Genomic DNA, 16,594 nt, shown 5'->3' with positions numbered 1-16,594 from the left:
ATCTTTTTGATTTCAACCAATTTCCATTTCGAATTCGTCGTTTCAAACTTCTTTTTTTCTTTTACAAATTTTAATTTATTTTTCGTTTCAACATTTGTCTAATCGAAGATGCTTTGATACACTTATAAAAGCCTGGTACCTGCAAAGAGGATTAGGTTTCACTCCCAGATTTTTAGATATCGAACCACCATCGATTTGCTAAAAATCAACAAAATAAATTGGCATGCCCAGTGGGACAGTTTTAAATTGAAGTGTGTCAAAAAGTTTTTGATACCAGTAATTGTGCAACAAGCAGACGTGATTTCACGTTCGGAAGGTGCGATTGAAAGTGAAAGCATAGCGGTTAACACTGTGCAAACTGGAAATGTTGGACGTAACATTTGTCCACGTGGTAATTTGCCACCACCTTCAATAACTACCGGTTGGCCCTCTTATGGCCTTCTTCCCGGTTATACTCCACTGATGGGTAGTTTTGTTCCTCCTGTTCGATTTAGGAGTGTAAATAGAGGGAATAATTCTCAAAACCCACAACATTTCAAATATTCTCATGATTATAATGTAGGCTTGATGAGCGGATAATTTATACGCTTTTTGGCATTGTTTTTAGTATGTTTTTAGTATGATCTAGTTAGTTTTTAGTATATTTTTATTAGTTTTTAGCTAAAATTCACTTTTCTAGACTTTACTATGAGTTTGTGTGTTTTTCTGTGATTTTAGGTATTTTTTGGCTGAAATTGAGGGTCCTGAGCAAAAATCTGATTCAGAGACTGAAAAGGACTGCAGATGCTGTTGGATTCTGACCTCCCTGCACTCGAAGTGGATTTTATGGAGCTACAGAAGCCCAATTAGCTCGCTCTCAACGGCGTTGGAAAGTAGACATCCTGGGCTTTTCAGCAATGTATAATAGTCCATACTTTGCCCGAGATTTGATGGCCCAAGCCGGCGTGGCAAATCAGCCTCAGAATTTCCAGCGTTTAACGCTGGAACTGGCATAAAACTTGGAGTTAAACGCCCAAACTGGCATAAAAGCTGGCGTTTAACTCCAGAAAAAGTCTCTACACGAAAATACTTCAATGCTCAGCCCAAGCACACACCAAGTGGACCCAGAAGTGGATTTTTACGTCATTTACTCATTTCTGTACACCCTAGGTTACTAGTTTACTATTAATAGGATATTTTGACATTGTATCAGTACCTCATGACACTTTACACGTTTCTTTGTGTACCTTCCACAGCATGAGTCTCTAAACCCCATGGTTGGGGGTGAAGAGATCTGCTGTGTCTTGATGGATTAATGCAATTACTACTGTTTCTCATTCAATCATGCTTGCTTCCATTCTAAGATATTACTTGTTCTTAAACCAGATGAATGTGATGATCCGTGACAATCATCATCATTCTCAACTATGAACATGTGCCTGACAACCACCTCCGTTCTACCTTAGATTAAGTAGATATCTCTTGGATTCTTTAACCGGAATCTTCGTGGTATAAGCTAGAACTGATGGCGGCATTCAAGAGAATCCGGAAGGTCTAAACCTTGTCTGTGGTATTCTGAGTAGGATTCAATGATTGAATGACTGTGACAAGCTTCAAACTCCTGAAGGCGGGGCGTTAGTGACAGACGCAAAAGAATCATTGGATTCTATTCCGGCCTGTTTGAGAACCGACAGATGGATAGCCGTGCCGTGACAGGGTGCGTTGAACATTTCCACTGAGAGGATGGGAGGTAGCCATTGACAACGGTGAAACCCTACATACAGCTTGCCATGGAAGGAGCCTTGCGTGTTTGAAGAAGAAGACAGTAGAAAAGCAGAGATTCAGAAGATGTAGCATCTCCAAAACCTCAACCTATTCTCTATCACTGCAAAACAAGTACTTATTTCATGTTCTTTTACTTTTCACAATCAATCCTGATAATTTCTGATATCCTGACTAAGATTTACAAGATAACCATAGCTTGCTTCAAGCCGACAATCTCCGTGGGATCGACCCTTACTCACGTAAGGTATTACTTGGACGACCCAGTGCACTTGCTGGTTAGTTGTGCGGGATTGCAAAAGTGTGATTGCAATTTCGTGCACCAAGGCTCTACTTCGAATGCAGTTAATTCTATGGCAGTGTATTGGCAGCATGTAGAGGAAAAACATTATGACTTAGTCAATTTGTTGACTCATCGAATGACCACTGTAAGACCCAGAACCTTTGAAAAATCTTTTATGATCAAGTCTCAAATCATATAGTTATGCATAGCCTTAATTTTAGAAATTATTTTATTAAAGACAATTAAGGCAAGTTTTGATTTATTGAATTTGAGATAAGTTATGATTATTATGCAATTTTATAATTATTGGATTTGTATATTTAATTGAAAATAATTTGTAAAATTGATGAGCAAATAGTATTTTTTATATACAATTAGTGTTGGATTTAATTGGGTTTCAATTACTATATTTTCCCCAATTTCATTTGAAATTACTAAAATACCCCTAATCCTAACCCTGAAACCCTAACCCGTGACCCGATTACCTTCTCCCCCAACCCGGCAGTAGCAACACAAACGCTCCCCCCTTTTTCCTCAAACCAATACACCCAGCAGTAGCAGCAGATCTTTCCCCTTTCCCAACAAAACGCAACACACACGGCTTCCCATTTTCATGAAAGAAAGAAATTGAGGCAGAGAGGGAGAGGGAGCTTGAGAAGCGAGATCGGGCAGAGAGGGAGAGGGAGCTTGAGAAGCGAGATCGGGCAGAGAGGGAAGGGCTGCGCTGTGACCACTGCCCAGCTGTCGCAGTCGCCGTCGCGCCTTGCGGAGGTCAGCTTCGCCGTCTTCTGCCTTCCTTCAGACCGTCTCGCCACTGACGTCGTTGAGCAGGGAGAGCGACCACCACGCGGAGCCGCCGTCCTTGCTCGTCGTCCCCCATGGAGTCGCCGCCGTCTGTGAAGCCTGGGTCGCCGTTCTGCCTCGCCATCGCCACTGAAGCAGCACCCAGTCCAGCCGCGCCGCCGTCCCTACGCTGTCGCAGAGTAGATCTGAGGCGAGGGGGAGGACCGCGATGGGGGAAAGAGTCGCGCCACCCAGTCGCCGGTCTGCTCGCTGCCAGCGTCGCCGGTATTGACGTCAGCCACTCCACTATCACCGTCGAGCTTTGTTTACGGATGGTGCTTCTCTTGGAGGTTTGGAGGAAGGGAGACAGAACCACGAGGTAGAGGAGCCATTGGGGGTGCTGCACCAGCCACCGCCGCAGGTGTCGCTACCGGAGAAGGAAGCTGCGTCTCTGTGAGTCTGACCGTCGGGGATGGTTTTGTGACTTCTGGGATCACCGTCAGAGCTCCGAGCTGAGCTTCTGCCATTTGAGAACCCTGTTGCCGTCATCGGAAGAACTCTGTCAGTAAGGGTTTTGATTGAGGTTCCTGCCTTTTTGGTTTTCGAGAAGGTTTTAATGTTGTGCGGTTTTTATATTTGATCCACCGGAGCTTCTGGCCACCGCCAGAGCTGTTGCCGGGGCCGGTTCAAAATCGCAGCTGCTTTGTGTTGTTATTCTGGTAAGAAATTATGTTTCGAAAGCCCTATGTTAGTGTCCCTACATGTATTGAAGCCCTTACAATATTAATGTCCTTAGAGTTTAGTAACTGAGGTTGCTTGTTGTAATTTAGAGCTGTTTGTGCTGCTGCAAAAATGTGTGAGGCTGTGCTTTGAAGCTGCCTTTGATTTCGAGTTGAGGCGAAAAGAACTTATGAGGCGTCTGGATTATGAAATTTGCGTTTTTGAGGTAGGGGTGCTTTCCAAAAACTATATTTTATGTATGAAATTATTACATATAGATACTGATGTGAGACAATGTGTATTTGGTGGTTGTAGCAGCCTTATGTATTATTGATTGTCTCGAATGATTATGAATATTTGTTTGATTGGATTGTCGTATGGCTTTGTGAAACGAAATGCTTATGAAGTTGATTCTTTTAAAGCTTTGAGATTGAGTTTAATCCGTTGGAAATTGATTTGAGTTGAATGGATTTTCTTAAGAAGGTAAAAAATAGAATATACTCTTGAATTCATCCTGGCTTGCTTTAAATGATCTGGTTTGATAAATAATTGTTGCTGAACCATTTCTTTAAAGCTTTAGAAATGAGTTTATTCGGCTGATAATGATTTGATTTTGAAACGGTTTTCTTGAAATATGGAATTGATATGAGTGTTGGATTTTGACTTGCCTTGGATTGATTTTGAAATTTGGACCGTTGAAAAGGATTGCGAAACGGTTTATTTGGGACCCGAACCGGGTGGCAAAGTCCAAGTTTTAGGGGAGATGCTGCCGAAATTTCTATAAAATTTGAGTCTTTATTGAAATGTTGTTTGGGAAAAATGATGAGTTAAAGACTTCTACTATTTTATTTGAATTATCAAGAAAAGGATGATTCATGCTTTTGAAATGAATTACTAAAGAGAAAATTGTGATTTAGTCTTTCTTCTTAAGAAAGGCATTGTATCTCTTTCGGGAGAAAGCTATTTAGATGAAACTTATGTTTTAAAGATGTTTTAAATGTGCCAAGTGCAATGCCTTTGAAATTGACTTGAGGGTTTTAATTAGAGGAGTTTCAATGACTTTGAAAGAACCTGAATGTCTATTGACAAGTTTCATTTTGAAATGTTTTGGGAAAGGTTTTTAGTACTCTTTGAATTCTGAATTCTTGCAAGACTAAAACAATTTTGAACAGTAGAAACGCTTTAGAATTTATCATGGGGGTTGAAGTTGGTTTTGCCTAAGTAAAGGAAATGGCTTTGAAAGAAGTAAATGATTACGTGACTCGGTTTGGCTTAGATCCTATTTTATTACTCAAATCGGAAAGCCAAGGTTTTAATGATTTTAAATGAATTTGGCAAAATGAGTTATGTTATTCTCCCCTAAAGACTTGGGACTCTGCCGAGGAGCTTTGTTATAAAATCCCATTGTTGGATGGATGATTTTGAATGTTTCAAAATGAATCTTTAACTTTCCATGGTTATGGAAGTTTAGGAAAGAGTATGCCGAGAGTGGCATTGATTTTAAAAGGGGAATTTACCTTGAGTAAAAGTGGCTTATGAGCCTGAGATGATTTGAGAAATGAGATCTTTAAAGCCAAGGCTGAAAAGAGTTGAAACTTGATTTCAAATTGAAATGAACTGAGAAAAAGTGATTTATGGCTTAAATGCCGATTTTATGAATTTGATGATGTTGAATGGTGGAAGTGCTGTTTTGTTATAGGCCGGAGTGGCTTTGTATGATTATGAATATTGGTTGGTTCTGGATTGAACCGTGAGCCGGAATGGCTATGTATGATATGAATATTGGCTGGTTCTGGACTGAACCGTGAGCCGGATGGCTAAGATGGATGTTGATCCATGGATGAGAATGAATGCATGTATATGCTGAATCATTAATAAATGTGAATGTTGCACTTCCACTATCGGAGATAAGAGTTTTCCTGGGAGAAAGCAGTGGCTAGCCACCACATGCTTTAGGTTGAGACTTGAAGCTCTTTTGACCCTATGTCGTCAGGGTGGCGGGGCACTGTGAAAGCCCCGGATGAGCTTACCCCCATAAATATTCACCAGTGAGGGTGATGGATATGGATCATGATTATGATCAAGTTTATATTGAGTATAACTTAAGTTGGGGAGACACGACAGAGGGATAGTCCAATGGTTAGCTACCAGGACTTGTCGGGTTGGCTCTATAACCGACAGATGATATCATCAGCCACTAGGGACAGGCATGCATCTTATGCATCTATGTGACATTGTTTGGGTCTGCATATTGTGCTTGGTTTGCCTTTGTGATTAACTGCTAATTGTTCTACTTGCTGTAATTGTATTTTTGTACTTGAACTTCCTATCTGTGTTTGCAACTGGGACTTCGTTGGATTGTGGTGATTGGTTGTTGGTTGGATTGTTTGGGCCTAGGGCCGTGGTTGAATTGAGATGGACCGATGGTTAGTTTCGGTTTTGTGTTTCTGATTTGGAAAAGTATGAAAGGCTAATTTGGTTCAGCATAGATAAACCTTTTGAAAGGCTTTTGAATATTGTTTTAAATGAAGAGTTTTCTCTTTCAGAAAAGGATTTCAGATTTCTTTATATTGAAAACCATTGTTTTTGAAAAGAAGCATAAGTCGATTATTAATCACTGATGCGGTTTATCTTCACGTATCCTATTACAGTAATTCTCAAAAACCCTCTACTGAGAACCCTTTCGAGGATGATGTTCTCACCCCCCTTACATTTTTCCCCTTTCAGGATATGGACGCAGATGTCACGAAGAGTTTAATTAATTGTTGTTGAGATGCTTTGTATTGCTTTAGATTATTATTTATTGCACCCTCGCCTTTATCTTGATATATTCTGTAAGGGGGATAGGAATTGTATTGGATAATGCTTGTAATATTATTTATATATACATATATATATATATATATATATATATATATATACATATATATATATATATATGTATATATATGGATGTACTCTTTATGAGTTTTTATAAGTTGTATGGTATCTATGGATGTACGTTATCGAATGAAGTATCTTGGGAGCGATATTGCCATAAAAAGTTTTAAACAGGCTCATATTTTAGTATTAAATAGTATAAGTGTCGTCGTTATGTTCGATCTATCAGAGTCGCGCAGCCGAAAGCGTGAGCTTTGGTAGTCAGGGTATTACATTATGGTATCAGAGCAGTCCTTCCTGTAGAGCCTGAGGAATGGACTGACTATGCTTCAATTGCATACTCTAAGCATTTGTCATGTATTATGTCTTGTCGAATGACGAGAATTAGAGCTTTATGCACATGATGGTCTATTGATTAATGCTGTTAGTCTTGCGTTGCATAATTCTTCGTATTAAGTTTGGCCGGCTTAATACTAGTGAATTATGTATATGAAAGCACTAATGGGTTATCATAGATGATATACGAGTTTTGAGTAAAGCGAATCGCAGGTTTTGGGAATGCTAGAAACTATTTCTCGAGGCTATTCAATTGTGTGTCTTGAATTCTATTCGAGTCGATCTGTTCTTTCATATCCTAACTTGAAGTTCTTGTTTGCTACTCCTCTTGAAAAGTAATTTGATGTTTCCACTCTATTTCTCTATTCATATGCATTCTTGTTTGATCTTAGGTGCATATGCTTGTTTAAAATCCTTGTTGCATCTATCTTCCTCTGTCTGAGTCCTTCTTGACTCATGTATTCTTTGATATGGCTTTGAACTTGACCTAACGTGCTGTGCGTTTTAACTCTGGATTCCGAGTCCATTCTTAGAGGAATTATCGATTCAGTTTTTTCTCTTATTTAACAGTGATCATAGCCAATTTTGAGATTTTATAAAAATTGCTGTTGATTAGATACATACTTATCTATATATGAACTTTGAAGATTTCTTATACAGTTTAACAACTATTTAATTTTAATACCTTGCCTGTACTTTTACTGGTTTATGGAACTGCATTTACCTTAAATTACAATTTGACTTTCTAGTAATTTTACTATAGTTCTAATGCACATCTTCGTTTGATTATGTATTTGGATATTTTTCAACATTTTGGAAAGAACGGACTTTTCACTTTTATCCCCGTTGAGCTTTGTTTGATAAGCTTTACTCAACTTATTTTGAATTGAGTTTGATTTAGCATGCTATATGGTTTATGCCATTGTTGTTCTTTTGAAACTGTTGGACTCATAGCTTTCTTCCTATGAACGGACTAAATTCTCTATTAAACCTTCCAACTCTATAAATGTCATACTTGACTTTGTTTTTAACTAATCTTTTATATTTTGTGAACATTTACATTGATCTTGGTTTTTCTTCTCTGGTGAATCTCATTCTTATACGAGACAGTTTGGTTCGTTTCAAAATAGTGCATCATTTATCCTCTCATTGTCCTTACAAGATTTTTTAGTCAAAGATTTATCCTTGGGAAATCACTAATGATTGGGTTGTCTTTTCCTATGACTTTTGCGTTCTTTTGGATCAATTGAAAGCTTGTTTGATGTCGCATGCCTAGTGAATCTTGTTTTAACTACCTTGATTTAAGATCTTTTCTTGTATGGCTTGACTCCTTTTCAAGTACATCATAATCTTCTTGAATATCGTTGTGAGATGGTGATTTCAAGTATACTTTTGGAGTCTTGTTTTGAATTTTATAAAGCAGATTGATTTCTCTTTGAAGAAGTTCTAAATCGAACTTATTTTTTAGTTGCTTGGTTATAATTGAAACCATTGTTCAATTTTTGACGAAATTGTTTTAAAGTTGACATGCGCTATTTTAAATGAGGTTTTGAGAAGTTTCCTTGCTTAATGGAAACCTGTTCGTTTGTAACGCACCACTTATTTTCTTACCAGATTGTAAGTAAATTTTTACCTCAGAATTTCTTTTCTAAAAAGAGTTTAACTTTCTCTTTCGTCCTTGCTAAAACTTTTATACACGCTTGTTTGAATATGGAATTTGGGAATTTTTGAACAAGCATTTGAGTTGTCTTCCGAGTTTTATGATTGCTTTTGGTTAGGTTGTGCACCTAATTATCTTTCTAACATATTTGAGGAAATATTTTGGGCTCTTAGCCAAATTTGTGTGCATTTTGTTTTTAATGCTATACATGATCTACTTCAACATGAAATTGAATTAGAGCAGATGCCGTTTATACTTTGTTACTCTCTTGAAGGATGTTTGTTGTTTAACTTCTCTTTCAGCTACGAAGTGAATTTTGCAAGTTTTCGATTCTTTTATGAACAATGTATTCGAGAGTATTTCTAATCGTGCTCTTGAGTTCTGTGAACTTTGTCTTGGGTCTGAGATATTCTTTTCTGTAGACTTCATACTTCTTTGACTCAACTTGAAATTGTTTCAAACTAATGTGCTGACCTTCTACTTATCGGTCCTATTGAATTTCTGTGATACAAGGGTTATCTTTGAAGTTGTCAATTGACTTGTTTATTGCAAACTTCATTTGCTTGATCATCCTTGCTTGTCTGGGATTAGATACATTCTCTTAAATCTATGAGTATTATCTTTGACAATTGTCGCTCCTTTCTAAATCTTGTATCCTTCTGAGTAGACTCGAGAATTGTTTTGATATCACGTGCAACTTGTAGACATAGTAATGCGATGCGTTAGTTCCTTAAGACGTGATATGTGATACAGAAGTTGAAACGGTAGGTGTGCAATGTTACAAGTTGTGGGTGTTTTGTTCCTTGTGAACGGGTTTGCGGTTGTCAGGCTTATGATCGAATATGGGAATTGTAAAGTGCTTGATGGAGTTGGAAAGTTGAAGCTTTGAGGTTGAGATGAGATTAGTGTGCGGATGTTGAGCATGTCGTTATAACCTCATCCTGTTTTATAACCTTCAATGCCTTACCTTACTATCACAAGTTTGACCCATGTCACCTTTTGCATTGAGCCTACCTTGTAGCGTTTGCTTTGCACTCACACTTCTACTTTTGCATCCTTATGCATATGACAATCAAAGTATTTGAAAATCATATATATGTTTATATTTTGAGATATTTTTGCTTCTTCCTTAAATGTGTTCAAGGGTGAACTGCTATGGGACTTCTTTCGTTTTGTATCAATTTTCGAGGACGAAAATTTTTATAAGGTGGGTAGAATGTAAGACCCAGAACCGTTAAAAAGTCTTTTATGATCAAGTCTCAAATCATATAATTATGCATAGCCTTAATTTTAGAAATTATTTTATTAAAGATAATTAAGGCAAGTTTTGATTTATTGAATTTGAGATAAGTTATGATTATTATGCAATTTTATAATTATTGGATTTGTATATTTTATTGAAAATAATTTGTAAAATTGATGAGCAAATAGTATTTTTTTTATATACAATTAGTGTTGGATGTAATTGGGTTTCAATTACTATATTTTCTCCAATTTCATTTGAAATTACTAAAATACCCCTAACCCTAACCCTGAAACCCTAACCTGTGACCCGGTTACCTTCTCCCCCAACCCGGCGGCAGCAACACAAATGCTCCCCCCTTTTTCCTCAAACCAATACACCCAGCAGTAGCAGCAGATCTTTCCCCTTTTCCAACAGAATGCAACACACACGGCTTCCCATTTCCATGAAAGAAAGAAATTGAGGCAGAGAGGGAGAAGGAGCTTGAGAAAGGAGATTGGGCAAAGAGGGAAGGGCTGCGCTGTGACCACCACCCAGCTTTCGCAGTCGCCGTCATGCCTTGCAGAGGTCAGCTTCACCGTCTTCTGCCTTCCTTCAGACCATCTCGCCACTGACGTCGTTGAGCAGGGAGAGCGACCACCACCCGGAGCCGCCGTCCTTGCTCGTCGTCCCCCATGGAGTCGCCGCCGTCTGTGAAGCCTGGGTCACCGTTCTGCCTCGCCATCGCCACTGAAGCAACACCCAGCCAAGCTGTGCACGCCGTCCCTGCGCTGTCGTAGAGCAGATCTGAGGCAAGGGGGAGGACCGCGATGAGGGAAAGAGTCGCGCCACCCAGTCGCCGATCTGCTCGCCGCCAGCGTAGCCGGTATTGAGGTCAGCCACTCCACTACCACCGTCAAGCTTTGTTTGGGGCTGGTGCTTCTCTTAGAGGTTTGGAGGAAGGGAGGCAGAACCACGAGGTAGAGGAGCCATTGGGGGTTTGCTGTCGAGCTGCTGCACCAGCCACCGCCGCAGGTGTCGCTGCTGGAGAAGGAAACTGCGTCTCTGTGAGTCTGACCACCGAGGATGGTTTTGTGACTTATGGGATCACCGCCAGAGCTCCAGGATGAGCTTCTGCCATTTGAGAACCCTGTTGCCATCACCGGAAGAACTCTGTCGGTAAGGGTTTTGATTGAGGCTCCTGCCTTTTTGGTTTTCGAGAAGGTTTTAATGTTGCGCGATTTTTATAGTTGATCCACCAGAGCTTCTGGCCACCGCTGGAGCTGTTCCCGGGGCCGGTTTGAAATCGCATCTGCTTCGTGTTGTTATTCCGGTAAGAAATTATGTTTCGAAAGCCCTACGTTAGTGTCCCTACGTGTATTGAAGCCCTTACGGATTAATGTCCATAGAGTTTAGTAACTGAAGTTGCTTGTTGTAATTTAGAGCTGTTTGTGCTACTGCAAAAATGTGTGGGCCTGTGCTTTGAAGCTGCCTTTGATTTCGAGTTGAGGCGAAAAGAACTTATGAGGCGTTTGGATTATGGAATTTGCGTTTTTGAGGTAGGGGTGCTTTTCGAAAACTATATTTTATGTATGGAATTATTACTTATGGATACTGATGTGTGACAATGTGTATTTGGTGATTGTAGCAGCCTTATGTATTATTGATTGTCTCGAATGGTTATGAATATTTGTTTGATTGGATTGTTGTATGGCTTTGTGAAACGAAATGCTTATGAAGTTGATTCTTTTAAAGCTTTGAGATTGAGTTTAATCCATTGGAAATTGATTTGAGTTGAATGGATTTTCTTAAGAAGGTGAAAAATTGAATACACTCTTGAATTCATCCTGGCTTGCTTTAAATGATCTGGTTTGATAAATAATTGTTGCTGAACCGTTTCTTTAAAGCTTTAGAAATGAGTTTATTCGGCTAATAATGATTTGATTTTGAAACGATTTTCTTGAAATATAAAATTGAGATGACTGTTGGATTTTGACTTGCCTTGGACTGATTTTGAAATTTGGACTATTGAAAAGGATTGTGAAACGGTTTAGTTAGGACCCGAACCGGGTGGCAAAGTCTAAGTTTTATGGGAGATGCTGCAGAAATTTCTATAAAATCTGAGTCTTTATTGAAATGTTGTTTGGGAAAAATGATGAGTTAAAGACTTCTACTATTTTGTTTGAATTATCAAGAAAAGAATGATTCATGCTTTTGAAATGAATTACTAAAGAGGAAATTGTGATTTAGTCTTGCTTCTTAAGAAAGGCATTGTACCTCTTTCAGGAGAAAGCTATTTAGATGAAACTTATGTTTTAAAGCTGTTTTAAATGTGACAAGTGCAATGCCTTTGAAATTGACTTCAGGGTTTCAATTAGAGAAGTTTCAATGACTTTGAAAGAACCTGAATGTCTATTGACAAGTTTCATTTTGAAATGTTTTCGGAAAGATTTTAAGTACTCTTTGAATTCTGAATTCTTGCAAGACTAAAACAATTTTGAACAGTTGAAATGCTTTAGAATTTATTATGGGGGTTGAAGTTGGTTTTGCCTAAGTAAAGGAAATGGCTTTGAAAGAAGTAAATGATTATGTGACTTGGTTTGGCTTAGATCCTATTTTATTACTCAAATCGGAAAGCCAAGCTTTTAATGATTTTAAATGAATTTGGTGAAATGAGTTATGTTATTCTCCCCTAAAGACTTGGGACTCTGCCGAGGAACTTTGTTATAAAATCCCATTGTTGGATGAATGATTTTGAATGTTTCAAAATGAATCTTTAACTTTCCATGGTTATGGAAGTTTTGGAAAGAGGATGCCGAGAGTGGCATTGTTTTTAAAAGGGGAATTTACCTTGAGTAAAAGTGGCTTATGAGCCTGAGATGATTTGAGAAATGAGATCTTTAAAGCCAAGGCGGAAAAGATTTGAAACTTGATTTCAAATTGAAATGAACTGAGAAAAAGTGATTTATGGCTTAAATGCCGATTTTATGAATTTGATGATGTTGAATGGTGGAAGTGTTGTTTTGTTATGGGGCGGAGTGGCTTTGTATGATTATGAATATTGGTTGGTTCTGGATTGAACCGTGAGCCGGAATGGCTGTGTATGATATGAATATTGGCTGGTTCTGAACTGAACCGTGAGCCAGATGGCTAAGATAGATGTTGATCCATGGATGAGAATGAATGCATGTATATGCTGAATCATTGATAAATGTGAATGTTGCACTTCCACTATCGGAGATAAGAGTTTCCCTGGGAGAAAGCAGTGGCTAGCCACCACGTGCTCCAGGTTGAGACTCGAAGCTCTTTTGACCCTATGTCGTCAAGGTGGCAGGGCACTGTGAAAGCCCCGGATGAGCTCACCCCCATAAATATTCACCAGTGAGGATGATGGATATGGATCATGATTATGATCAAGTTTGTATTGAGTATAACTCGAGTTGGGGTGACACGACAGATGGATAGTCCAATGGTTAGCTACCAGGACTTGTCGGGTTGGCTCTATAACCGATAGATGATATCATTAGCTACTAGGGATAGGCATGCATCATATGCATCTATGTGACATTGTTTGGGTCTGCATATTGTGGTTGGTTTTCCTTTGTGATTAATTGCTAATTGTTCTACTTGCTGTAATTGTTTGTTTGTACTTGAACTTCTTATCTGTGTTTGCAACTGGGACTTCGTTGGATTGTGGTGATTGGTTGTTGGTTGGACTGTTTGGGCCTAGGGCCGTGGTTGAATTGAGATGGACCGATGGTTGGTTTCGGTTTTGTGTTTCTGATTTGGAAAAGTATGAAAGGCTAATTTGGTTCAGCATAGATAAACCTTTTGAAAGGCTTTTGAATATTGTTTTAAATGAAGAGTTTTCTCTTTCAGAAAAGGATTTCAGATTTCTTTTTTTTTGAAAACTGTTGTTTTTGAAAAGAGGCATAAGTCGGTTATTAATCACTGGTGCGGTTTATCTTCACGTATCCTGTTACAGTAATTCTCAAAAACCCTCTACTGAGAACCCTTTTGAGGATGATGTTCTCACCCCCTACATTTTTTCCCTTTCAGGATATGGACACAGATGTCAGAAAGAGTTTATTTAATTGTTGTTGAGATGCTTTGTATTGCTTTAGATTATTATTTATTGTACCTTCGCCTTTATCTTGATATATTCTGTAAGGGAGATAGGAATTGTATTGGATAATGCTTGTAATATTATATATATATATATATATATATATATATATATATATATATATATATAGATGTACTCTTTATGAGTTTTTGTAATTTGTATGGTATCTATGGATGTACGTTATCGAATGAAGTATCTTGGGAGCGATATTGCGGTAAAAAGTTTTAAACAGGCTCATATTTTAGTATTAAATAGTATAAGTGTCGTCGTAATGTCCGATCTATCTGATTCACGCAGCCGGAAGCGTGAGCTTTGGTAGTCAGGGTGTTACAACCACAATTCTAAATCCTATGATGGCTAATCACGAATCGAAATTCGAACGTCTTGCTACACAAGTCGAACGTATTGCTCGAATCATAGATTATGAGGAAGGTGAAAGGCATAATGCCAGGGAAAATAATGAAGGATTCAAAAATATGTTTCAAAATAAAAACAATGTTTTAAATAGAGAAAATCCTCATGTAGTTCCCTGTGGCCAAGATGCTGATCAATTTCTAGCCAGATTATGTGCTAATTATGGTGGTGAACGTTATCAAGTCACCAGAATCGTGGAAGAAGTGCTCAATCGAGTTAGTTTAAATGTCGGTTTTATGAATCGACCTCATTTTGTGTTTGCTTTCCCTCAAGTTGTTCAAATGGCTGAAGTGCCAAGAGGGGGTGAAAAATCCAAAGATAATCACAAAATTTGCTGAAGAAATTGGAGAGTCAACTACTGAACATGTTGCTCGATATTTGGTCGAAATCGGAAACCTAGCCAATGATGAGAATCTGAAAATGAAGTTTTTTCCTTCTTCGTTAACGAAGAATGCATTTACTTGGTTTTCGAATCTCAGACCAAATTCAATAACGACATGGAATCAGTTGGAAATTGCTTTTCACGCTCAATTTTATCGAGGGGAATTGAATGTGGTAGTTACTGATCTAGTTGCTTTGAAACGTGAAGATGGTGAAACCATTGACGATTACATGATACATTTCAAAAATGCTAGAAGTAGGTGCTATGTATCATTACCTGAGAGTGAAGTTGTGAAAATAGCAGTTATGGGGTTAGGATTTTATATGCGTCGAAGGTTGCTTAATGTGCATATTCCTGACTTAGCCCATTTAGCTGAAAAGGTTCGTCAGGTCAAACTCATGAAAAAAGAAAAGGTTAAACATAGGAATGAGCAGAAATCAAAGAGTAAACCTTTTACCCGAAAAGAGAAATTCGCTTATGTGACTATGGAGTCTTTAGAAGAGGAACTCGATTTCGACGCAGATGATATGGCCGAACTTAAAAAGGGTCCTCCATATGTTTGTTCCTTACTTAAAAAGCTTCCTAGTAATGAAAAGTCAAATGATTCAAAACTAAAAAGTGGAAAGAAATATAGTTTTGATATTTCAAAATCTGATCAGATTTTTGACGTGTTGCTTAAAGATAAACAGTTAATTCTGCCTGAGGGTAGAACCTTACTTGCGGTGAAAGATTTAAAAAGGAAACCTTATTGTAAATTTTACCAAGCAACCAGACATTCGACTAACAGTTGTGTTCGTTTCAGGGACTTAATTCAGGAAGTTATAATGGAAGGACGTCTAAAGTTTGATGATGGTAAGAAGAAAATGAAGGTCGATGTTGATTCTTTCGATGCTGATGCTAGATTCGTTGAACTATATTTTGGAGTGAATATGGTTGGTATATGGTGCGCAAAATTGTGATCACTACAACTTCGCACAACTAACCAGCAAGTGTACTGGGTCGTCCAAGTAATAAACCTTACGCGAGTAAGGGTCGATCCCACAGAGATTGTTGGTATGAAGCAAGCTATGGTCACCTTGTAAATCTTAGTCAGGCAAACTCAAATGGATATGGGTGATGTAAGAATGAAACATAAAGATAAAGATAGAGATACTTATGTAATTCATTGGTAGGAATTTCAGATAAGCGTATGAAGATGCTGGTCCCTTCCGTCTCTCTGCTTTCCTACTGTCTTCATCCAATCCTTCTTACTCCTTTCCATGACAAGCTTAAGCAAGGGTTTCACCATTGTCAGTGGCTACCTCCCATCCTCTCAGTAGAAATGTTCAACGCACCCTGTCACGGCACGGCTATCCATCTGTCGGTTCTCGATCAGGCCGGAATAGAATCCAGTGATTCTTTTGCGCCTGTCACTAACGCCCCGCCCTCAGGAGTTTGAAGCACGTCACAGTCATTCAGTCATTGAATCCTACTCAGAATACCACAGACAAGGTTAAACCTTCCGGATTCTCTTGAATGCCGCCATCAGTTCTGGCCTATACCACGAAGACTCTGATCTCACGGAATGGCTGGCTCGGTTGTCAGGCGAGCGCTCGGTTGTCAGGCGATCAACCATGCATCGTGTATCAGGAATCCAAGAGATATTCACCCAATCTAAGGTAGAACGGAGGTGGTTGTCAGGCACACGTTCATGGGTGAGAATGATGATGAGTGTCACGGATCATCACATTCATCAAGTTGAAGAACAAGTGATATCTTAGAACAAGAACAAGTGGAATTGAATAGAAGAACAATAGTAATTGCATTAATACTCGAGGTACAGCAGAGCTCCACACCTTAATCTATGGTGTGTAGAAACTCCACCGTTGAAAATACATAAGAACAAGAGTGATCATTGGCTTCGGCCCCAGAGAGGGAACCAGAAGAACCAAGATGAAAATACAATAGTAAAATGTCCTACTTAGAGAAAACTAGTAGCCTAGGGTTTACAGAGATGAGTAAATGACATAAAAATCCACTTTCGGGCC

At 38.7% G+C, this 16,594-nt stretch overlaps 1 protein-coding gene across 1 annotated transcript in view; it reads left to right on the top strand.

Moving 5' to 3' along the window:
* The window catches only part of LOC130981123 (alpha-galactosidase-like), a 57,018-nt gene that overhangs the window by 1,215 nt on the left and 39,209 nt on the right, over nucleotides 1-16,594 (top strand). The window lies entirely within an intron of this gene.

Source organism: Arachis stenosperma, chromosome 5, assembly GCF_014773155.1.
Source record: "Arachis stenosperma cultivar V10309 chromosome 5, arast.V10309.gnm1.PFL2, whole genome shotgun sequence".
NCBI classification, from domain to species: domain Eukaryota; kingdom Viridiplantae; phylum Streptophyta; class Magnoliopsida; order Fabales; family Fabaceae; genus Arachis; species Arachis stenosperma.
This window is presented reverse-complemented; position numbering and strand designations above follow the sequence as displayed.